The sequence below is a fragment of the Coturnix japonica genome, chromosome 2 (assembly GCF_001577835.2).
Source record: "Coturnix japonica isolate 7356 chromosome 2, Coturnix japonica 2.1, whole genome shotgun sequence".
Classification (NCBI taxonomy): Eukaryota; Metazoa; Chordata; class Aves; order Galliformes; family Phasianidae; genus Coturnix; species Coturnix japonica.
The window spans coordinates 108,137,871-108,162,115 of record NC_029517.1 but is presented as its reverse complement, the minus strand read 5'-3'; the positions used below and the strand labels follow the sequence as shown (position 1 = coordinate 108,162,115).

At 34.4% G+C, this 24,245-nt stretch overlaps 2 long non-coding RNA genes across 3 annotated transcripts in view; both read left to right on the top strand.

Annotated features, from left to right (window-relative positions):
* Nucleotides 1-24,245, top strand: part of LOC107310324 — a 79,351-nt gene that overhangs the window by 22,346 nt on the left and 32,760 nt on the right. The window contains exons 2-3 of one of the 2 annotated variants that reach the window (XR_001553557.2): nt 13,499-13,575; nt 17,818-19,759. This is a non-coding gene — a long non-coding RNA (uncharacterized LOC107310324). Of the gene's footprint in view, nt 1-13,498; nt 13,576-17,817; nt 19,760-24,245 lie in introns of those variants that run through there. The other variant, XR_004306254.1, reaches the window with a different exon arrangement.
* LOC116652974 lies at nt 1,380-7,425 on the top strand. Its single transcript, XR_004306255.1, has 2 exons — nt 1,380-2,080; nt 3,716-7,425. It is a non-coding gene; the product is annotated as an uncharacterized LOC116652974 (long non-coding RNA).

Below are 24,245 nucleotides of genomic sequence, written 5' to 3'. Positions count from 1 at the left end.
TTCTGCTTGTTTCATTTCCACTGACCCAAAGTGGATGACATGTCTTAGGTGGGTGGCAGACTGGCTTTGCACTATTATTTTCAGTACATTAACTTCCTCTTTCTTTAGGAGCTGTTACATTTTAATCTTATTTTAAATCATTATTATCATACTGGAAATCTGTATTAGTCAGTGCAATTCTTCTTTCATAACTCACATTTTATTAATGCAATTAAAATTGGTATTTACTGATGCTTCAGGAACAAAATTATAAATTTAAGATCAATTTAACAATGGATGATGTTATGCATTCTAGTTCTGTCAGCACATTTTCAACCCAGGTGAATGCATTATAGAAATATTTGGCAATATTTTACGTAATAATCTACCTATTAGGTGGGAAGATTTGTCAAGCTCATAGGTACCCTGGCTACCAATTATATGTAAATAATGTTTTTATTTATTTATTTATTTATTTATTTCCCCCCACACACAGATATTGAAACAGGATTAAAATATCAGCACTTGTAATGATTACACTGGACTCTAATAATACTCATAACATAATAAACAGTATTTGTTTGCTATTGTAAGATTTTGGTTGGCAACACAGGAGACGAAATTTATGATTGAACAACTATTTACACTTTCCTTATGGATATATGTTCACTACACTGGCAACTTTACAAAAGTATTTCTGTGTTATAGTATAATACAAAGATTTCTACATTTGTGATTAGCAACATGCACTAAAGAATTTTTTCTGTTGCTAGCATACTTTTCTTAAATCATTAGCTCATCAGAACAGGGCAAAGATGCCTGGATCTTTCTGAATGTTTGCATAGTGCCTAGCATAACATAATGTGTACTAGAATATAAGGAAATAATTGGCACTTGTTAGTTATAAGCAGCACTTGTTAGCATAGGCTTTCTAGCATGCCAACAAGCAATTAACCTCAGAATCAGTCAATCACCTTTTCCTGGTTAACTCACATTACACTTTGAGGAGAGCTGCCATCTTCTTGTGGAAAAATACATGGAACTATGCCCTTAACCATGATTCGAGTTCTAGTCCAGTGTAACTTTATTCAAAAGAATTAGTGCTTTCTAAATAGGAGGGTAATCAAGAAAACTATTTTTCTCTCATGACTGTAAATTAGGAGTAAGTGCACTTAATTCATTGAGGCTGCATCTTTGTAAAACTGTGGCACTGAAATCACAATCAATGTTTTCTTTTTGTACCTAAGAGGTGAAAGTGTAATACTGTACATAAGTCAATCAAAGTAATGACGTTGCTTAGCAATGTAAATACAAAAGAGTAGATTGCTGATGCCAAGAAATTTGCACCCACGAATTGCACCTGTCAGTGAAAGGGAGGCTGCATTGCAACTGCAGCACAGTGTGGAATCAACACCCTAATTAGTGACTTCATCTCTGTTAGATATGTCTGACTTAAGAAAATATTGTGAGGCTATTTATCAGCTTGTCATTACTAAGGGTGGCAAGTGTACCTTTTTTTCATTCTTTTCTGGTTCTGTGAAATGCCTTCAGTTCATTTTTTGATAGGTACAGCTGACCATAAGAGAGTTTTATGCACGTTTTCTTCACATAGATCAGATAAATTGATAAGTTTTACCTATTTGCTTACATATAACAGTGGTTATCGTGGAGGAGAGGTGTGGATATCCCAAACTGTTTGATTTAAGGGAGACCATTTAATTTTGGTAGCAGGAAGCAACTTCCATAAATGACAACTTTTTTCTCTTCAAAACTCCACTGAAATACAGACTTGACACCTGTATGAAGCATTATTTTTAGAAAGAGGGACTGGGACACTTCTTCTCCCTTGACTACCAAAATGACATATAAATATCATTTCTTTTACTTTTTCTGTGAATTTTGTGACTTGTGCCTTGGTGTGTGACTGCGATGTGCATTTTTTGTTGACAGATGTGAATAAGGTATAGAGTCCTAAATAAAAATGTGTCTGATCCAAATAGGAAGCAATATGCAGGATAACTTAAGGAAAAAAAGAAAAAGTGGACTCACTGTATTCCTGGGGAATATGTGGGAACAAACAGATCAACATGGAATAGTATAGGTAAGTGAGTGATGGAAACAAAAAATGAGAGACTTGAGGACTGTAGGGCATTTTCATACTGATCTGAAAGACTCCTACATATACAGTTCCAAATAAATACATCTCCCAATTATGAACTGGAGTCTTACCGGATCAGATAAGAAAGCTGTTGAATAGGAGCTTCCTTTTTTAGCTTCACAGAAGTTTTGTTACTATTGCTTAACATTCTCCATATTTCATGGTCAGAATTTCCCTTGGGAATGATTTAAAAATGAAATCTTTAGTGATTTTTTTTTTCTTTTTCTTTTTCTTTTGTGTTCTTTTCAAATAATCACTGTAGAAATCCTCCCGAGTAATATTCTGGTCTCAGACTGCTTTACATTGGACTAAGTTAACCTTTCAAGTTCTTATTGCTGGTTGGACATTACCTTAGTGATGTTAGTCACTTTTCAAATATAAATATAGTTACTTATAAAGTAGTAATTTAAATATATATAAATAACAGTATACTTTAGTAAATCTTTGGATATGTGTTTTCTTCTCCTGGGTATGCCTTAGGTAAAAATTGCATTTTTCATCTTTCCTTGATACTCTGGCTACTTTTCTATGTTCTAGAATCAATATCTTCAGAGATGTTTGTCAATCAGCATTGTTACCGAAGAAAATGTACTTAAAATATAAGAATATGAAGCTCTCTCTCATACCAGTGCAGAAACACAAGAAGTTGCTATTTACAGCAGAATCACGACTCAACCTGTTTTTTTTGTTTTTTTTTTAAATTTTTTTTTATTTTTTAAAATTATTATTAATATTAAATAAATTTCATGATACAATCATGCTAGAAAAAGAAGATACATGAAACTCCTGGGTTTCATTGTATGTTGCGTATAGCTGACACACTCCACTAGACAGAAAAATGTTTCAGGGTACATATCTGAAAATATTAAGCAGTTTTAAGAGCTCTTAAATCACAGATGTATTATTGTTGATAAAACTGTTGATAAAAAGATTGTTGTCAGTAGTCTATGGAAGAACATGAAGAAAATCGAGAGAAAATATAACCTTGTGAGGTGGAAGGAAGCATCCTCATTGATGAAGATGAAGAGAGAAAATGTTTGTTTAGATAGAAAACATGTTTCTTGGGAGCACTTTTGCTGAAGTAGCATTATGGAGCAGACTTACGATGATCATTATTTATATAGACTTATAATGTTAACTTGTAGCGTGTTGTGAGCACTGAGAGTTTTTTAATTTTGTTTTTTTCTTGTTTAGACTAACTGATATGTTTTCTCATATTTTTTACTTGTAGATTTACAGAGATAATAGGATATTTCTTCCTTTGTTCTGCCTCAATAACAGTTCTATTGCCTTTTTGCCTAGGGAGCTAGAAAGCAGTCTTGGTCATTTAACTCATATCTTCGGCATGTCCATGCAGCACAGCACATTTTTGCCTCTTGGTTATTAAAACAGGCCATAAAAATCCATTTTAAATGGTGACTTAAGAAATGCATCCTTGTCAATAAAGAAGAATTTGTAGCCTTAGTCATCTTTGATGATTAAAATATATGGTTGCATAACATAAACTGGTATTAATTATTTAGTCTAAGTGCTTTATTGTGATATTTCTGTACTTACACACACGTTTTCTTTTCCTAGGTACCTTTTTAATGCTGAAATGGGCATGCTAATTGTGAACTATGCGGTCAGAAGCTCCTTCTAAAATATTCAGTAACTTATTTACTGGAATTTAACAAGCTGTGTACTTCAAAGCTTCTTTCACCTCTAATTATGTGCATAAACTCTGTGAATTGTATTGCCAACTTGAGATTTGGCACAGTAGCAGCAGTGCTGAAGCAGCCCCCACTGCTAGGGAAGGTACAAACACGGGAAGGCAACCTGTGATGGGCCGAGAGACCTCACTTACCAGGATTTGCTCACGGTTATGCTTCTGGCAACTGACATTTCCATTTTACTCAAAGCTTCTACCTTTGTGTCATCAGACAAAGCCCCATGAGTGGTGGCAGAGCAAACCGTAGCCTTCATTCTAAAGTTTGAAGAGGAAAAGTTATTTACATGCCTAAATCGCAAAATGTGTTCAAAGGTCCCTCTCTATTACTCATTGTTTTAAGCCACTAAGTTTTCCATAAGCTCTATAAGCAAAAGGCAGATAGTCTGGGCAGAAACATTTAATTGGTTGTTTTCTTTTCTTTTCTTTTTCTTTTCTTACTGTATGGTCTGATTTTTGGACTACCAGAGGTACGTTGAAGATAGGATGTTTCTGTCATTCCTTACCATGAATGATTGCTTAAAGGGACCATCAGAGACTGCAAGTCAGATCTCTGTCCCTCCTTAAGATTTTTATGTTCTGAAGAGGAATGACTTTTAATTGGTTAGGATTTTAGAGTTTATTATGTAAGGAAAACTACTGATTCTTGTAATGACTGATCCTTTACTGTTTTTATCAGACTTTCAATTGAGCATTTCTTAAACTCTTTTGCTTATTTAGGCAAATATTTAATTATTTCATTGCTGCACTGCCATTTCCTTGCTCCCTATTTTAGACATATTTTCCTGGATGTGAGTTTGAATTTAGTGACAATCAGTCTGATTTCCAGAACTGTATTATCAGTAAAAGTACTTTGTAGCAAGATGTGTGAATGGAGATGTTAAGAGAAAGCACAAGCAATGCCTTTATTCATTCAGAGGTGAAGCACTGAGAAGTCAAGGTTATTCAATGAATAAATGCTGCTTGAAATATCTTTATTTTCCAAACTACAAGAGCAATTCAATCAATAAGGATAGCATATGAAAAAACAAACAAAAAAGTCAGTTGATTTCCTTAAAAAATATTTGGAATTTAAAAAAAAGGGGGGGTGGGGGTGGGAAAGCCAATGTTTGACATGGTGATGAGGGTAGATCGAAGGACTTGTCTCAGAGGCTGCTTACGCTGCTATTGCACAGCAAAACTGTGTAGGGCATTTAATCTCTCTCAGTTGTCCTGCTTGTAAGTAACAAGCTGATAACATCCACTTGATTTTAGCGTTGTGCAATATTCAGATGTTTCACAATATAACAGAAAGTGTGTCAGTGTACTTAAAAGTTGCCTGTTAAACTTCATGTTTTTTAGATAAAAGAAAATTTCGGCTACACATCTTGAAAGAGATCATTCCTTAAGGTGGTGGTGGCAGCTTTAAGCTTTTCTGGGATATATTTTCTCTTTGGTTGTTTGCTGCTTAATGGGCTAATTTTTGGTATCATCTCCGGAATATGTGTGTCTCCTATGACTGATAGGAAGGATGGTTACTGCAAATAAAGTCTCTTTTAGGAAATCTTGTGATCAGCAGAATTCTGACATCATCACAAAAACACAGCATGGCATATATTTCTCATTTCAGCTAATAAACCTAACATTTTTGTCTGGCCAACATCTTACGCCTGTCTGCTAAATGATATTACTGGAAGATTCCTTACTATTAAAGCAATTGAGATTGAGTCAAATAATATGTAAATGACAGAGCTTTTCCCCATAAATAACCAAGTTGATGTTTCCCAGTGCAGTAAAACACTTCTTATTGGTACTGACAATACCACAGTCTGGAAGAGGTTATCTAGAAAAGATAAACCAAGAAAAATTAGATGTAGCATATTTTCTATTGGCTGTCAACATAAATGTCTTCAGATCAGGACTGTGCTCCTGAAGTTATTCTCCTGATTATCTCCACTTACTGTGTTATTTTTAATACAGTGTTAATATTGTCTCATGGGCAGGAACTGGCTTTCTTTTGAAGAGCACTGAGCTGAGATATATTGTCTGGGTACTCACACCAGTACTCCATTCTCAAACAGATATTAGGTTCATGGAACCATATGAAATGATCCTGAAGTGAGGCTAGCAGGACTTCAATACTAATAGTAAAGAGCCCAGTCATCTGTTTGTTACACTACTTGTTATTCCTAAACATAACGTCAATGAGCCTACAGAATCCTGCATCAGTTGGTAACCACCAACTCTGTTCAGTTCACAGGAAGGAAGGAAAGTGCACAGAGATCCCTGTGTGGATGGTTGTGGTTTGCTGTTCATTTCCCAGATCTATAGGAAATGGTCATGATCTCCTTATGAGAAAGGCTTGAGCAGAGGTAGATACTGTCAAGATGGAATTATTTAGAAAGAAACAATACTTTCTCCTTGGTTTGCACTCGAGCAACAAGGACAGTGAAGTGCCCGGAATATTTTGCACTGCATTTCTAGCATAACCTAAATTTTTCTTCTGCAACATGGGCATATTAGCCACTCACATTGCAATTATCTGGGACTACAGGTACAGTAGTTTACTTGCTGTAGATTTTCTCAAATTCTGAAAATAGAGAAAGAGAATATTTCTTGAAAGAATGAGACAAGACTCTGATCGCTGTGAATCTCCTCTCAGTAATTTTGATGACTGCACATTTTGTACTATGTGAAAGGATATCAGCAGGGAAATAGTGAAAGTTGTACAAAACCTACACAAAGTTAAAAGTTATTTCTACAGAAAATATTGGAAGTACTATCGATGACTACTCTCAAAATAGTAGTATGGCTGGGATTTTTTCTCTTGAGTATTCTATGCCATGCCCTAGGCTTGCCTGTAGCTTTAGGTTCTTGCAGTGGAGCCCGCAAAGGTTTTCTGTCATTGAACAATGGTCAGAGTCTATGACATGAGAAATATTAAGAAAACAAACAAACAAACAAACAAAACAAAACCACAACAACAAAAAACACATCTGCCTGAAACTTCCAGCATTTAGGGTAGGAAAAGCAACTAATCCAAGACAGAATCAAAATGGTTTATAAGAACATCCAAATTAGGAATGCAGAACTTTACTTTCAAGAACAACAGCAAAGTGACAAAGATGTCCTTTACCTGCATCTTTGCTAGTGTTAAGCACCAGCCCACAGCTGAAGTGCAGGCCATATCATTGATATATCCTTGTCAGATGCCATCGAAGATATTGGATCCTACAGAAAAAAATGAGAAACTATTATACAATAACTGTATTATTATACAGTACAAAAGGACGTGTTAGGGTTGCCAGTAAGGTAAAGATTAAAACAGAGAGTAAACCATGAACATAACCATTCACATGTTTTCTGCCTTTATTTAAACACAGTGTGGTTTAAGTTTTTAAGGGGCATCTTTCAGATTCATCTTCTAATGGTGAAAATGGCTAATATGTGTATAGTCTAATCATATTACTATTTCAAGTTACTTTAATTGCAGCACTTCTAAAAGTTCAGGAAGCAGAATTTCATTCCATCTGGTGATCACTTATTTACTTACATTAGTCATACAGACAGAAAACACTGAGTTAAAAAAAAAAAAAAAGGGTACTACTGAAAACTTGATCAAACATATCAGAGAAATTAATGTTACTAAATGTGTCCATATGGAGCTTGAAAATCTCAACACAATTCAAGAACGTAATGTAGAAAACAAACAAGGAACTACAAATGCTGTGATTCCCCCATGAAACTTAATTTTCCTATTATTTGAACTAGCTGATATATCAGAAGTAGACAAATATAAAAAAAAAATTGCTATTGAAGCTGTTTACATTTTATTTTATTTTTTTCAATTCTTGTATATACTTACTGAGATTGAAACAGTTTTCTTTTAATTGGCTGTGAATCTCTGAGACAGGTTAAATACTTGTGGGCACCTATTATGTTAATTTAAGGATAAAAAAAAAAGTGTTCCCACTTGGTCATATCAGGTCCTTTAGTAAACTATTTTCAGGCTTGAACAGGTGCATGACTGACCTGAGAAAGAGGTACTTTAAACATTTTAGAAGTCATTTCCAAGTCATTAGTCCTATTCTTCTGACGTCTCTAAAATGCCCTAAAGCAACCTACAGATCATTACTCTCTAACAGACGACTTTTAGAATTCTGTTCTCCATCCATAACAAGTCTACAGATGGACCTCTATGTAGTGTAGCATGACCATCCTTGTCTGCTGTCTCAGACGTGGAAGCCATTTTGTATTCTTAATAACTTAGTTGCTCACTAATATATCAAAATCCATTGTGATTTATGCTGGCACGGAGTATCTGATTACATCCCAAACAGTGGTTTTGCTGTATCGTTATGCACATTTAGACTACACAAAACAACCGGTTGCAATTCTGTGCTTTCAGAACTGCAGTGGTATGCGAGTGGGCACATGTGCACAGCAGATCACTAGTTACTGCAGCAAAGGCAGTCTCTGCTTCTGCTACATATTTTCACAACTGATAGGGTTTTTTTTTTGTTTTTTTTTTTTGTTTTTGAGGTTGTCATATGGTATAACACTTTTACTAGTTGACTCCTCCTACTTTTCTTCAAACCACATCCTGATTTTTGGCTTCAGAAACCAAACATATGCACAGCTTGCAGAACAACACATGATATTGTTTCTGTATAACATCATACCAGCTGGGATATAAATTCTTACAGACAATTTTATGCGAATGAAAAATACCTACATTAAGACATTTTCCATAGCTATGCAATACATACCACAGTTGAGCATATGGTCTAGAGTCAGAGATCCTCATAACAAAAGCCCCAAGTCAGGCCTCAGATCTTCAGACAGTGTAATTTTTAATAGATCATTCTAATTTCTTTCTGTACTTTTTGTACTTTTTTTATTGTGTTTTGGATTTCTGGAATCTAACAGCAGCTATTTTGCTGCATTGTTGAAGACCCCTAATCTTTCTGATTTATCCAGTGTAAAGCACCATAAAGCTGTTCTTGAACTAAAAAGCAACATATTTGGTGAAATTCTAACTCATATCACAATTTGAAGATATACAAGGAACAAGAACTTTCAGTTTGTGGGAAATATATTTCAACATTTACTTTCACTATTAGAAAACTGTTCTATATCTAATATGCCAGTTTCCCCCTCCCTTTTTTTTTTAAATTATTTTTTTATTATTATTTTTTGTGGGTGGGGTGTTTAATTTATTCTCCTTTCATTATAAATAAGATAAATATTACTCACATGACCTACAAATTTTAACCAAGTCACTCCCAATCCTCCTTTTTGATAATCAGTTAATTACAGTTAATAATTTTCTCCTGCTCTCAAGTTATGCAACTTTTTATTTCCTCCTACCATTTCTGTTAAAATGTGGACAGCAGAACTATGGGAAATATTCCAACAGTTGCATCAGGATTCAAAGATTACATTAGCTCTGTTCATGCAATTTCACAGTAGGTACTCATGTTGAATTGCTTGTACACTATGGCCCATAAATACTTGCAGAGTTGATGCATTTTGAGGCAATATATCATTTTTTGGGGGGTTGGGTGGGGTGTGAAACTCTTTTGTATTGAAGCATAAGCTTGTATTCATCTCTTCTAAAATGCTCTTTATTTTATTATTATTTTTAAAAATAATATTATTTTTTTAATGGGCCTAACTTGTCAAGAGATCTCTTCCTCCTTGAGATCATTATTATGTACTTCTCACCTGCCTTTCATCCTTAACATGCTAATTTCTATATGTACCTCCAGATCACTGCTGAGAATACTGAGCAGCGCTGGGCCTAAGGCTGATCTGTGATGAATACCATTAAAAAGAGTCAGTAACAATTTTCATTGTAAGGTATATTTTGATCACCTGTTGGCCAACTCAATGAATTGAAATTACTAACATCAATGCAATGTAGTAGATTCTTTTTCTTAATAAAAATATCATAAAAGAAACTTTCATTGTGCTTTTATCAATTAAACCATCAGAAGATGCATATCCCAAAGATAGATATGAAAATTAGTTGACCACATAGAAAAAAACTCTTAAGAATTACTGTTCTTCAATTTGCCCTGCACATGTAACTTCATTTCACCTTTGTGAAACAGTTCATATAACATATGAATATATTCATATTTCAGAACCAGAGAGATTCTGATTTTTCTGACATATATCTTGAAAATATGAAGGGGCTTTTGAATTTATTGACATTTTCTTTAAGAAGCTTAAAAAACAAGTTGGACCCTGATGTATGCACTGTCTGCAGTTGCTTTTAACATGTTTTACTAGCACTTTGTCGGATGGGTCTCCATAATTTTCCACAAAAAGTTTATTCATAAAGTAAGAAAATGATTCTTAACTAACTCTTAATCTGTGCTTTGCCAGACATGCCTTGTATTCATTTCTGTCTGTAAGAGGTAATATTGCATCTGTTATGCTGACAGATAAATGTACATCCACAGTCCTCTCAAAACTTTATGAACATCATGACTCCTCTCCTACCCTTACCCTGGCGTGCCTGAATGGTGCCTGAATTTCTGAAAGTAAAGGGGAATAAGCTGATGACTTTTGAGAAGACTCAATTTAAAGTGCCCCCCCCCCTCCTCCCCCCCTTTTTTGGGGACCAATCCCATGTCCACAATAAAGTTCTGGTGAAGTTTGTTAAAAATAAATTTCCCATAAGTTTATTCTTTAAAAATGATAATCTAAATCTTTTGAATTTATTGGATAATTCTGTCTTTGTGTAGGCTGAATAACACAGCTAACAGCACAGTAATAATTACATGTCATTCTCTTTATCCTCTTTGTGCACTGCCAATCGGCAAAGGTGTCTCCTTTCACACATCATTTTCTATGTCCTATGGTAATACCACATATTTTGGGGAATAACTCTTGAATGTAGTCATTAATCTCCATTTTGGGATGTATAGTTTCAGATTCTGGACTGAATTCTGAAATTATTCTACATGCTAAAGTCAAAGGGCTGGTAAGACACTGCTCAGTTCCCAGGAGAAAGAGAGTACAGGTCATTTAAAACCACAGAACTGTATGTTTTCCCTATCTTACAACTGAGTTGCACTGACCACAGCCCAAGCTGAGAAGAAGGTTATCCTATTTGTCTACAGTCAAAGACATGTAGGATCAGGGCAATAACTGAAAATTTGGGGTTTAGGGATTATTCTGGACAATCTTCCCCCTTGGTGTAGTGAAAGCAAGTTATTCTGACTGTCTTATTCTGGTCAAGGAAGCTAGAACAAAGAAGGACTGTTAACTCCTACTGAGGCAAAGCAGCCACAAGTCAACAGCAATTCAGATCCAACTTCAACACAGAGACAGCTTGTGAAATTGAAAAACAGGAACAAGACAAAAAGTACTATACGTGTCTGTGAAATCTTATCAGCCCTGGCAGAGATATTTATTGCTCACTGATGACTGAGAATTTCGTCTTGCCCAGAGACTAGTTGTGAGTTAGTAATGGAGTAAAAATGTGGGCTGAACAGAGAATGACAGTCTATTGCTGATTGCTCTGATGTCACGCTTTGGGAACAGCAGCCAGAAATGTGCAACTCATTCTGCCTGTAGAATCAAAGGCACCTAATTACAATCTCATTTTGTTAAAATACAGCACTAATGACTTGCTTGTGCAGTAGCTGGATACCATATCAACTGCCATATAAACTAATTTTTTCCATTTTAACAATCCTAGTTACACTATCTGACAGCCTGTGCATAAACATTTGCCAGTTGTTGCTGTGTATCATTGGAGAGGAGAGATGCAGCAGTTTCCACTAGGCAGTAAAAGCAAGAGGAGTCACTGAAAGATAAGCTTTGTACTAAGATGTCCTACCTCTCTTTTGAACTTCTTTGACTCATTCATAAATGCTGGTCTTTTAAAAATCAGACTACTCTTCCTCAGGTCAGATTATTCTGTGGCACATCAACAGAGGTTAAGATCTATTCTTTTTTATCCTCTCAGTTAATTTTTATTATGTCTCTATATTTATTTATTTAGTTATTTTTATTGGTACTGTTTGTACCTTTGAATTCCTTTCCTGCCTTGGGCTGCTTCCACGTGTTTGGTAGAACTTAAGCATCATCTTCTAAAATTTTATTAATAAATACATATATACATACTTTCAGAACTCTCACTACTTACAAAATCTTATTTTAGGTTAAGGGTTATTTCTATTACCTTTCAAGCATCCTTCTGAGAGCAAATATATTGTTAAATATCAAGGGTACCTTGCTTTGTTCCCTATGTGTGACTTTCCATCAACAAATACCGAAATAAGCATGTGCATGGGGGACACACATTGGCATTTGGATTATCTGATGACATTCCATGAAATTCTCTTCAGAAAATTCTGTATATTTAATCTGTTCATTACAGAAAAGTCCATGCTATTGTGTATTTATCTGAAAGGAATTTTCTGAAAGTAGTGAAATAAGTTTAAGTTTATAAGCACCTGTGTTGTGGCACACAGCAAGGACAGAGTTTATACCAAGCCACATTTTTCATATGACATTAGATGGCTCCAGAGTTTGATATGTTTGATTTTCTCCTACATGCCTGATGCAATCTATTACATGTGTAATTCTATTTTTGAGTATGTTCTTTCTCCAAATGTGAGCAGCAATAATTCTTTCATTGGCTGGTACTTTGACAGTAGCCATCCTTCTAAATTTATATAATGGGCATTTTCTCCAAGTGCTGAGCACTTGTCTCCCCAGACCTCTGCAAGTTGTTTTCAATAGCTTTTCATGTGAAGGTGTGTTACTAGAACCCGTTGTGTCAAAAATCAGATAGGGTCCTTAAAAAAGATGTGTGTATCAAGCTAGTCACACTGAGTCCACCAAGAGAATGATGTGTATAATTATTATTTTTAAGAAGCATGGAGGGCAGCCAGAAGAGCTGAAGCAGGAACCCTTCCAAGTATATATCCTGAAGAAGCAGAAGGGGCAGTAATAAAACTAAACTTCCCCCTGTAATGAGAAAGATTGCTGGAAGGGTGAACTCATTAGTTAGGTGCTGAGGGCCAAGTCACTCTCTGTTTCCTTCTCATTTCTTCCAGGCTATGACTCTGTTTTAACAGCATCCCAGATCAGAACACTACTTGGGAATATTAGTGAGCTGAAAAAGAAACCAGTAAAACAGTTACAGTCCCAATTTCACTATGAAAATCAGGACCATGATCTTTTAACTGCTCCAGTAAAAAGTTGTGTCACTTGTAATTTCTGCTTCTTGGAGGTGCCCAATGTATTCAAAAAGCCCTCCACAAGTCCATACAGTTACAGTGTATTACAAAATCAGCAAGATTCTCCGAGCTCTATTTCTATGAGTTTCCTGGGAAGAGATATAGTCAAGAAGTGAGACTATGCTCCAGTTCTGACTTGGGTACAGGTTTACTTGTGCCAGTCAGCACTCATTCTCAAGCTGCTTACCAGTTATTTACAGTCAACATACTGCATACCATTCCTGTCTCCTCCTACCCTTCGTTTTGTGGACTGTAGGGAGAGCAAGGTAACAGATGGGTACGCTAATCCCAAAGGTGATTCTGTGGCTGACTGGTCCCTAGTAGAGGGATTCTCTATGCTCTGACCTGCATAGTAGTACAACTGAACAAGGACAAACCAGAGCTGACAGCTGTTCTGATTCCTCTCACCAGCACAAATTAAACCAAGAATATGGAGAACCCATATGACTTCATCCTTCAGACCACAAGTGAAGCTGATTCAGCAAGTGGTGAGGAAAACTACATATATTTATAGTGAATGAGCAATTATTTTCTTTTTCATGAAATGTTTGTAGCTAATCAACTCAAATAGCTGCCTATCTAATAAATACAAGCTGCATACAACACTGCCAAAAAAGTGCACTTGAATGGTATGTTTGGCAGTGCTGAGCAACTCTCAAAGCATATTAGATGCTCAATGTTTGAGTCAAAAGGCTAAAATCTGAGTAAGATTAAAAAATACATTTTGATCTTTTTTTTTTTTTTTCCCCATACTATATATTGCTTTTATTCATTCTTATGTTTAGTTCCACTGATCTCAGTAGAGATAATGGAAGGAACAGAACCCAAAGCTAGCACTTAAGTATTTATTTTCACATGTGCAAATTATTTTCCTAAGCTTTTTTTTTTTTTTTTTTTCCCCTCCTTTCTTTATATCTTTCTTTATTTCTTTTTCTAAATGTCTTTATGTGTTCAGTGCTTATGAAACAGAATGGAACAGAACTAAAAAATGATAATGTCTGTTTAACTTCCTCTGACAATGGAAAGGGATCCTCTCACATTTCATTAGGGATGCTGAAGGAATTCAGTTTAAAACCATACTTGTAAGTAGCAGTGGTATTTATACACTGAAGTTAAATTCTAAATACAGCCTCTGGATATTTTTGTGTTAATTGTATAAATGAGTGTCCATCTGATACACATCACTAAGGTCAGACTACAGTATCAATATGCATTTCTTACATGACTCAAAAAATAAAAATGAAAACATATACATATATATATATACATATATATATAATGTGAAGAAAATACACTATGATTAGGGAGATTATGATTTCAAAGGATATTTTAAGGAGAGTATTGTTTTAAAACTACTTTTTCTCCTGTGTGATATTACCTATTTCCTGCCTTTGAATCATATTCTTTCCTGGTATCATAGACTTCTACTCTGAATACTTTCTTTTTATTTAGTTCATAGTATTCCATCCTTTGCTTCTTTCAGGAACCTTACAGAGTTGCAGGTAACCAGGAACAAAGGTTCAGAGACCAAAATTGGCAACAGTAAATTCTATTGACATTAACTCCTCATAATTTTCAGCACAAAGGTTTATCCACGTAACTCCCATTAAAATTAATGGGAATCATGTGACTCAGTCCTCTGCATATTGAACTTTTTCCTCCATGTACTAAATAGTCTATATCTAGTTTCTGAGTCCAAAAACAAAATGAAGAAGTACTGGCAATATATCATTTAAATGTCACATACATTTAATTAATTACAGAACTTTGAAGAAACATCAATAAAAGCAACTTTTGCATCAAAAGTCAAAAGTCTCAGAAAAAGCTTAGTTAATATTACAAATTTCAGTACAATTTTCATCATAATGATACAACAGGCTCCTGTATTTGCAATTTATCCTCTAACTATAAAATTTTGTCTTTAAACAGCCACAAGGTATGCAATAAATGAAAGATTTTTCGGAACAATGGTTTAAGCTTGGTCTTACTTTTTAATCATTTAACCTTATTTTAAATGACAGCCTGTTAATAGGCCATTAATATAAACATTATTTTAAAATGAGATTTCAATGAAAGGTTAGACTTGAATAAGTTACAGTAAGAACGGGCAGAAACTGATGACTTCCAATGAAATAATGCTATAAAAATGTCTATGATGTTAAGCCCAAGCAATTTGAAAACAAAGGCTATAATTTACCTTTCAATTACATATATACACATATATATCTATATCCACGTCAGTATTTAGTAGTCTACCGACTTAATAGAGAGCTTTGTAAGCATGAGGATGTGTAAATAATGTAGTGGAATAAATGGAAGTCCTTGAGTGTTCAAATGTCGAATGGAGACATTCGAGAAGGTCCAAATACAGCTTGAATTTGTATCACATAATCACAGAATCACAGAATTGTGGGGGTTGGAAGGGACCTCTAGAGATCATCGAGTCCAACAACCCCCCTGCCAAAGCAGGCTCCCTACACCATGTCACACAGGTAGGCGTCCAGGCGGGTCTTGAATATCTCCAGAGAAGGAGACTCCACCACCTCCCTGGGCAGCCTGTTCCAGTGCTCCGTCACCCTCACTGTAAAGAAGTTCTTCCACACATTTGTGTGGAACTTCCTTGTAGAATATTTTGATTTCTTCCTTCTTTTCCCCTTTCCTTCTTCCTTTTCTCCTCCACCTTCTGCATTTGCACACTACTCAGTGCTACCTCCTGTGAAATTGTGGGTTTTCTCATGTGTCACTGATAGCTGGGAAAGTTCTTTAGTTGAATTGTCATCAGGAAAACTGTCTTCACGTTTATTCTGAACAAGCAAGGAATTCATTTATTATTTTTTCTACAAAGTAAACTGAAAAAGGTAATTGATTCTCTTCTGGTTCACAGTACTGATGTTCTTACTTTTGCTCACACAATGTCACTAAATGTAAAGATGTTGTTCTGGATCTCAATCCATAGCTCTGCAAAGCTGCATACTGTTCTCACAAAAGCTGCAGTAATTGGTGCTTATAGGCCATAACTGCCTGGTGAAATAATATTTTTCTATGTTACTCTATGAATTCAAGTTCCTCAAAAGTCCTTACAGATATTAATTACACAACTGAAGTTTTCTTGTGCAGCAAAGATAGATTAATAGGTAACCACTTCAGTCCCATGGAAATAATTTTCTTTAGATTTGATGTGAGTGGCATAGGAGAAAGGACAGCAGCATCATATCTAACTTACTAGTTCATAAGAACAATATACTATGTACTATCACAGGAATTGAAAGTTTCATTATTCAACAGAAACTTCATACATAATATGTAAACATAAACATGTAATTTATGTTAAACAAAAATTGTGTCCTGAAAATAAAATCTATTTCACATATATTATCTGATTATCTGAAAAAGAGACTTTTTTTTTCTCCCTCTGATTTAACAGACAACATCAAGTATAGAGAATTTAGAAAATCAAAATAGTTTGCTTAAATTTGACTCAAGAAAGACTTCTTATCAGTTCAGCATTAGATTCTTATTTTTCCATTGTTTTAACATATCGAGTATAGGATACCATGATTTTCTGCTGTCATCTCATAACATCTCATATTAAATGTACCATTGGCTATTCCAACCTTTGTTTTGTCATTACCATTAGCAGTACATATGTGGTGGGTTTTTTCAGTGTTGCCGAGAAGCAGTTGGTGCAGCAAATATTTTCACATTTTTGACTCGACAAGCACAATGGAAATACTTTTTCATTATTGGTATTATTGTTTTCACTGATTACTGAGCAAGTTATCTGCTTTGAGATGTAAATGGACAATGAACTCATTTGGTTTTGCTATTCTATAAATTACCTGAAAAATGGGAGAAACTTTGAGTGGTTAATTTGTTAGATACCCTTGCTTTTGATATGTTTTTCTTTTTCTCCTATTAATTCCCAGATACTGCAATATAGATTGTTGTTTCCAAAGATCAGAAAAGATGGTAATACAAGATATTAACACTGAAAACAGAAATAAAAATTTTACTCATCATCTTGAAATAATTAATTACTATAATCACAACAAAGTCAAGCACAATGTTTTATTCACATGCCATATAAGACAGTTCTGAGGTATGTAAGAGCATGCTTTCAATTTTTTTGCAAAACACATACGGATTTTTTTTACATCATCAGGCATTTCTGAAAACTTTCAGTGTTTAATTGTCTTGCTCTTCATGATCATAAAAACAAAATTAATACATAGATAAAAAGGAAAATATAATCAGGGCTTTGAATCTAGTATTTCGGCATTAGCCCTGAATGTATGCTAATTATGCCCCTAAGTAACACCTCAGGATCAGAGAGGCAAAGTGGGGGAAAGAATGAGAAGAAAAACAACTACTCCGCTTTAAAAAATTAAAATTGTTCATTCAATTATAAAATCCTTAATAAAAGTCCATACTTGAGTTCAAGTTGCCCACGGGAAGGTCTAATTCATGCTGGCCATTAATGAAGGATTTATATGACTATGAAGGAAAAACTGACAAACTGCCCTAGCAACCTTAGGAATGCCTGCTAACATTTTTAAGTAACAATAAGCCGGATACAAAAAATGCATCCTAAATTCTTCTTTTATAAAGTCACAATTCATAGAATATTTATAGATTTTAAAGCAATTTCAGATACTATAATTTTAACTACTTTGCACTCGTGTTTTTAAATGCTTTTATTTTTATTTTTATTTTATTTTTTTCTTTTGCAGGTGACAAGTCTGCTGTTTGATCAAATGAGGACCAACATTTGGCAATAAGCTAGCCACTGTAATATTTTGCTCAATGCATTTATGGATATCATTTATATCAAAACCAAACTTTTTAAATTTAGAGCTCAGTACTAACACCTCAATTACAGATATTTTCCTATAAATCTAATCTTAAAACAGAATTGCTTTTATGGAAAAACATTTCCAGTCTTGATAGAAGATATTTGACAAAGTCATGTAGGATGAACTGATGTGGAGTACTGTATTGATATTTTCTTAATTATCATTAAAGATTAAAGATTACTGTAGAGTTTATTACACGGTGCCATACACAGTTTAGAGAACTTGCTGTGAAACAATGAAAATTAACAATCATCAACTTTTCCAGTAGTGCTATAACTTTATCAACACTATTCTTTACAACATTCATGTAAAGCATGTTCATTGGATTTCATCTGGAGACATTTACACAAAAAATATTAAAAACAATCCAAAGATGCACTTACAAATAATAGTAAAAGAACCCTTGTCAACTGTGACCTTTAGTTTCTATCTTGAAAAACTATAAAGTCAGAGTAAATCTAAACTTTCTAGACATAATTAGTAATATTTCCACTGCTTTTAAAAATCATTTCATTTTTGCCAATTATAGCACAAGGTGTGAATGAACTGAAACTGCTAATATAGAACAGAGTCATCTCCTTTATTACAAGTAAATGTATTGTCTTCTACTTTTTCTTTTCTTTTCTTTTTTTTTTTTTTTTTCCTTTTTCTTAGATTTTGGGAATTCTTGAATTTCTTTTACATGATTTAAACATCCTGTTAACCAACTTACTAGAACTGATTTTTCTGCTCTTTCTGACTTCTTCTGTCCTCTTAATCAATTCATTTTTCTCAACAATATCTCTGAGTGTTTGATTTTACACTTCAGAAGTTTCCTTCATTTTCTTTCTTTTCCTCTTTTTTCTGTTCTCTTCCCCCCCCCCCCCACAAGTTTTCCCTAGATTTTTTTTTCTTCAGTTTTTTAGCTCTGTTTCATGTCCATCTTTTTGGAGCAAGTCTTCTGCACAAATTTGTATGGACTGTCTTTTAACACTGCCTGCACCCAGCATTGCTGTGTTTATTCCAATTTGATTTACATGAACCAGTACTCAGAGAGATATTGCATTCTTCCTGCTGTTGTTAAGAATAGGAGCCCTAATATCTTCTTGAAAAGCTGTAACCACTGTTCTTGTTGCAACATAGATGCTACTTCTTTTAATTGGTCTTGACGTATTCAGTAGTAGCTACAATTCAAAGGGGTCTCTGCAAGTTTATGTTCTGAAATATATAAAACCTCCATCATATTAGTTTTGTTATTTTGCAAGCTTTCTTATTCCCAGACCACCAAGTACTTGAAAAAGACAATACTGCATGATTCTTCTAGCAGTCACAATGTTGTTCTTAAAAGGTGGTGCTTGAGATGGTTGACATAGCCCTACAACTTCTGCAGGCTCCCAGTAATATTCCTCATGAAAACATAATATTAATTTGGCCCTTGTTAAAAGTTAAAACTAAAATGTAGGAATGGATGCTCATATTTATATACAACTTACAGTATTTTTGACTGCATTCCCTAAGAGTGAAGTATCAGATCAAAGAAGAGAAAAATATATATGCTTACTTTTTACAGTGGATTATTGACAGGACTATAGACAAATGACACTATACACTGGCAAGGTTCAAATAAAATACTGTTTCTTCCATAATTTGCCATAGCAGACCGAAAATTCTAAGTCTTAATTGCTTACCATACATAATTTCCCTCCTTCCCCTAGTCTAAAAAGTATACAATGTAATAGTAGAAGAAAATATAAGACAGCAGAGGTGACACAGAATGAAATCATTCAATTATTGGAGAAATATAGTTATCTAAAAAAAAAAAAAAAAAAAAAAAAAAAAAGTTAATATAAACCATGAAGAGAAAAATCCAAATTAATTTTACCAAGATAGAACTGAATTTGGATTTCAGGACTAAGAATGTATACCTTAAGCAGGAAAGCAAGGAAAGCATACTTTACTAGGAAGTCTATACTGTATTTGTTCTTCAAGTAGATCTCTAAACTTTTTACATAGATTCTTTGAAATCATTGTACTGCTTACTTTTCTGAGTGTATTTCATATTCTTATATATAATAATATATCTTATATATAAACCTAATTTTAAAATTATTTATATACAGAAGTTCTATCTTTAGCACAATCATTGTGGATTTAAAGAAAATGTGTGATGTTAACTGTGTCTTTACATATACTGTACTTCAGATATTCTCATCTAGCACTGACAAACAAAAAATGTTCAGCTGGACTTTTTCAGAATCCCTTTTAGAGCAGAGCTTTTTAATTTCCATTATTCCTTTATGCTGGATTGAAATGTAGTTCTGCTTTTTCATTTATTTTTCCTTTTGTTGGCTTACTTGTCTTTCCACACCCTTCCTATTCCTACAGCACAAAGAATGTTCTTAATAGTATTGAAAAACCCTGAATTCCATTAGTTTGAATACTTCATTTTTGGCATAACATGAGGCATGGCCTTCTCTGTGTCCCAGGAGCAAGAATTCTGCAGTGTTTCCAAACCCAGATCTTTTCTGTTGCAATGAAATCTTCTCTTCATCCAAGATATCAAACTGTCAGGCTGTTGCTTTTGAAAGCTTGAATTGAGGAAATACATCTGATTTAAATAAATTAGGTTGTTTGAACATGCCTAAAGCAATAGTAGAAATATGTCACTGTTTTCCTGCCTCTTAATGTGAGTCCAGCTCAGTTCATTGGGCAGTCTCCTTAAGATTCCTCTTCTTCATTCATTCATGTGCAGTTAGAAATACAGAAAACTATTGTAGGATATTGTTCTCATTATAGTCTAGATAGGGAAGTCTTTCTGTGGTTGCAGTTCACCTTGAAATTTATATTGTTTATATATATATTCATCCTCTTTGGTATTCACTGACCAAAATATCAAGGAAACATTTTATATAATCTCGGATTTGATTTCTTCAATACTCTAACAAATTTTATTTGAAAGCACTTTTATTTAAGCTATAAGGTTTTATTAAAAATTACATATTTTACTTGTACTACTGTCCTCACAACATCTACATAAATAAATGCAGCTAAATATTGAGAATGTGCTTACTGAAGTGTTTGTCCATTGGCTGAAAAGAGTTGTATGTTTCAGGATATTAACTGAACATGACTGTCAGCATCAACTGTTCTCACTGAAATAGGGTTTAAAAAAAATTAACTGAATCCTCTCAGTAGAGCATGATGTGACTGGCAATGGATTGAAGCCATGAAATGTCTAAGATTCAGTTTAGAGGGAGGTGTAACAGCAAACATTTCTGGCAATATATTTAAAAGATTTTGGGCAGAAGGAAAGGAAGAAATCCCTGAACACTGCAGACAAATTTAACTTGTAATTTCTTTGTAAACTTCTTTAGATTGATGTCAAATGTAGATAGCATCTCATCAGTTTTATTGCAGAGCATTATAATCCTTATATTTAAAAGCATTCTGCATTTTTTTTTCCCCACAGTTCTAGTATATTTAATTAGCATTTATTGTTCTATTTCTTAAATAGCCCTACTCATTTTATATATTTACAAATACCATCTCTATTAGCTTAGCTTTCATTTTTCTAAGCTAAAGAAGTTAAGGAGTTTTTTTGTGTATTTGCAGTATTTCTGGTTCAAATGCAACTGTCTTGCAACAAAACAGTATCCACTAATCCAGAGGCAATCTTGCCAAGACTCTGTGAAAGTAGTACTCTTTACAGGAACTGGAAGACATCCCAGCATATTGTAGAATTGCACTTTCCTTTGTCATGGTATCTTCACACTAGTAGTGATGATGATCATGTGACTGTCTGATTAAACCCAATTTTTTCTCCTCCTGTACTATTTCTAACTGATGAGCTCCCAGCTTATAGCAGAAATTCTTGTTATTAGTCCCTGAGTGCATGACCTTGCACTTTGTACTATTAAATTTCATCTTACTTCTATTACTTCAGTCGTCAAGGTCATCTAATTCTTTCTGTGTGATATTCCCGTTTACTTCTATATAGACAACTCATCCAAAGTTTTTGTCATCAATGAATTTTATTAACACACTTCTAATATTTATTTTAAAGCAATTAATGAAGATATCAAATAATAGCAGTCCCAAAACCAGTCCTTGAAGAACTCCATCAGTGATTTTCCAAACTTATAAACTTGCTTCCAGCTGAAGTCTTGTTTGTATTTTGTTTAAACTATCTCTTGAGGGTTACAATTCTTGCACTGATTACTTGTTTTAACTGGTAGTTCCCCACATGGAACTGCCTGAAGTTAGGTTTAGACTGGATCAATTTCATTGCAGAAAAATAATTATAAGCAAGATACAGAAGTGTGACCTAAGGAAGACAGTTTAGTCAAGCCAGGCCTGAACATCACCCAAATTGTTTGGACTGTCAGCTAGGAGAAGACAAAAGCTCACTGATTATAAAGCATTAAATCTATTAAGAAATATTCAACAAAAGCTTGAAAATCAGCGAGTAGAAATAACCTCAAAATACTGATTTGCAAATAACAAAACCCTTACACGTGGCAAATGAGGAGTAAGGTATATCTCAACATATGCATATTCCTGTATCTAAACAATGCTGCTTTATATTCACTCTGCATAACATCATTATTTAAGGAATTATGATGCAACGGTCCATTATCAATTGGTTATTCAGTTAATGAATGAAGTGCCTGAGGTGAAGGCCACTGCTTTACTTACCGACCATGAGGTTATACTAAGAAACAAGCATTCATCTTGATCACAGTGCCAATTCAGCATCTACTAAATTGACAGATCTATCTGAGAATAAGTTTCTATCACAAAGAAAGTGTCATCTCCTGTCATCTCACAAGTGTACTACATTCTTTACCTAGATTTAACAATTGAGACTCTTCTACTGCACAGTGTAGCTGCTCCCTTGCTATAAAGCATCAAAATGTATTCATATTATCAGCAGTTATTTTTGAAGCATTTTATTTCAGAAATAAACTTGTCTCAGTGATGTCTTCCATTTTCAAATATTAAGCCCCTTCACTAATTGCTATTTTTTATATCTCAGTAACTTTTCAGGTTAATTTTCATAATTGAGTTCACTTTACTGGCTTGGCTAAGACCATAGATCCAACAGCAGTAGTTGCTCCACCCAAGTGGTGTGGCAGTGAATGATATCCGAGGAAGGTTAGATCCCGGGTCTGAAGGAGGTAGAAATTAAGTCTAATTTATTGTCCATTCCTGTTTCACCAGACTAAAACCAGTTGTGAACAACCCCTTCTTTAAACCTGGGTAACCCAGACAATTACAAACTCCATGTCTGCTGAAGAAAGATCTGTCACAGATTTGAAAAACTCATAGGAGAGAACTACACTAAGGAGCTTGGCTTCCTGGTGTACTTGTGATGTCAGAATGGCTAGGAGAGGACCTGAATGCAAAAGAGTGGCCTACAAAATCTTTTATGTTTTCAAAGATATATTTTTTAATAAAAAATAAATAAATTCATGATGAAGTGGTCTTGTGTTTCCATTACACTGGTCAGTAAGACCAGAGTTGGATGAAGCTCTGCATATATCATCAACAAGTAATACAAAGGTTAGGAATTTTCTGTTAGTGCACACGAAACACCGCAGTTCAGAGGGTTGGATGGGGGGATCTTACCAATGCTTATAAATAACTGAGAAGAGGATGTTTAGGGGATGCAGAAATGCTGTTTTCAGTGGTGCTCCATGCCAAAAGAAAAGGCAATGGGCACAAAGTAAAACACTAAAATTTATGTCTGAACATCAGCAAGCACTTTTTTACGGGTAAAATACTTTATGGGTTTATAGGGCACTAGAATGTGTTGCTTAGGTCTCCACACTTTCAGACATTTTAAAAAAATCTGTATATGGTCCTGGGCAACCTGCTGTATGTGTCCTTGCTTGAGCAGGATTTTTGGATAAGATGACTAACAAAGGTCACTTGAAGCCATAAACATTTTGTACTCTTGTGATCCTTTGATTCTGCAATACCTCTTGAACAAAGAAAACCAGGAGACAAGAGATCTAGATCTGTACTGGAGCCTAAAGAACAAATGAAAATTATTAGGTTCCACCTTAATGCAATTATCTTGGAATATGAAATGAATCAGCGCCTGCAATTAAGAAGTATACAATCCTGAATACACTGAATGGAATATTTTGTCACAGAGATTCCACAATGATGAAATGATAATTTTATTTACATTTCAGTTTATGCCATAGATTTTTCTTTAGGTCTGCTTGTCTTTTCTTTCTTTCTTTCTTTCTTTCTTTCTTTCTTTCTTTCTTTCTTTCTTTCTTTCTTTCTTTCTTTCTTTCTTTCTTTCTTTCTTTCTT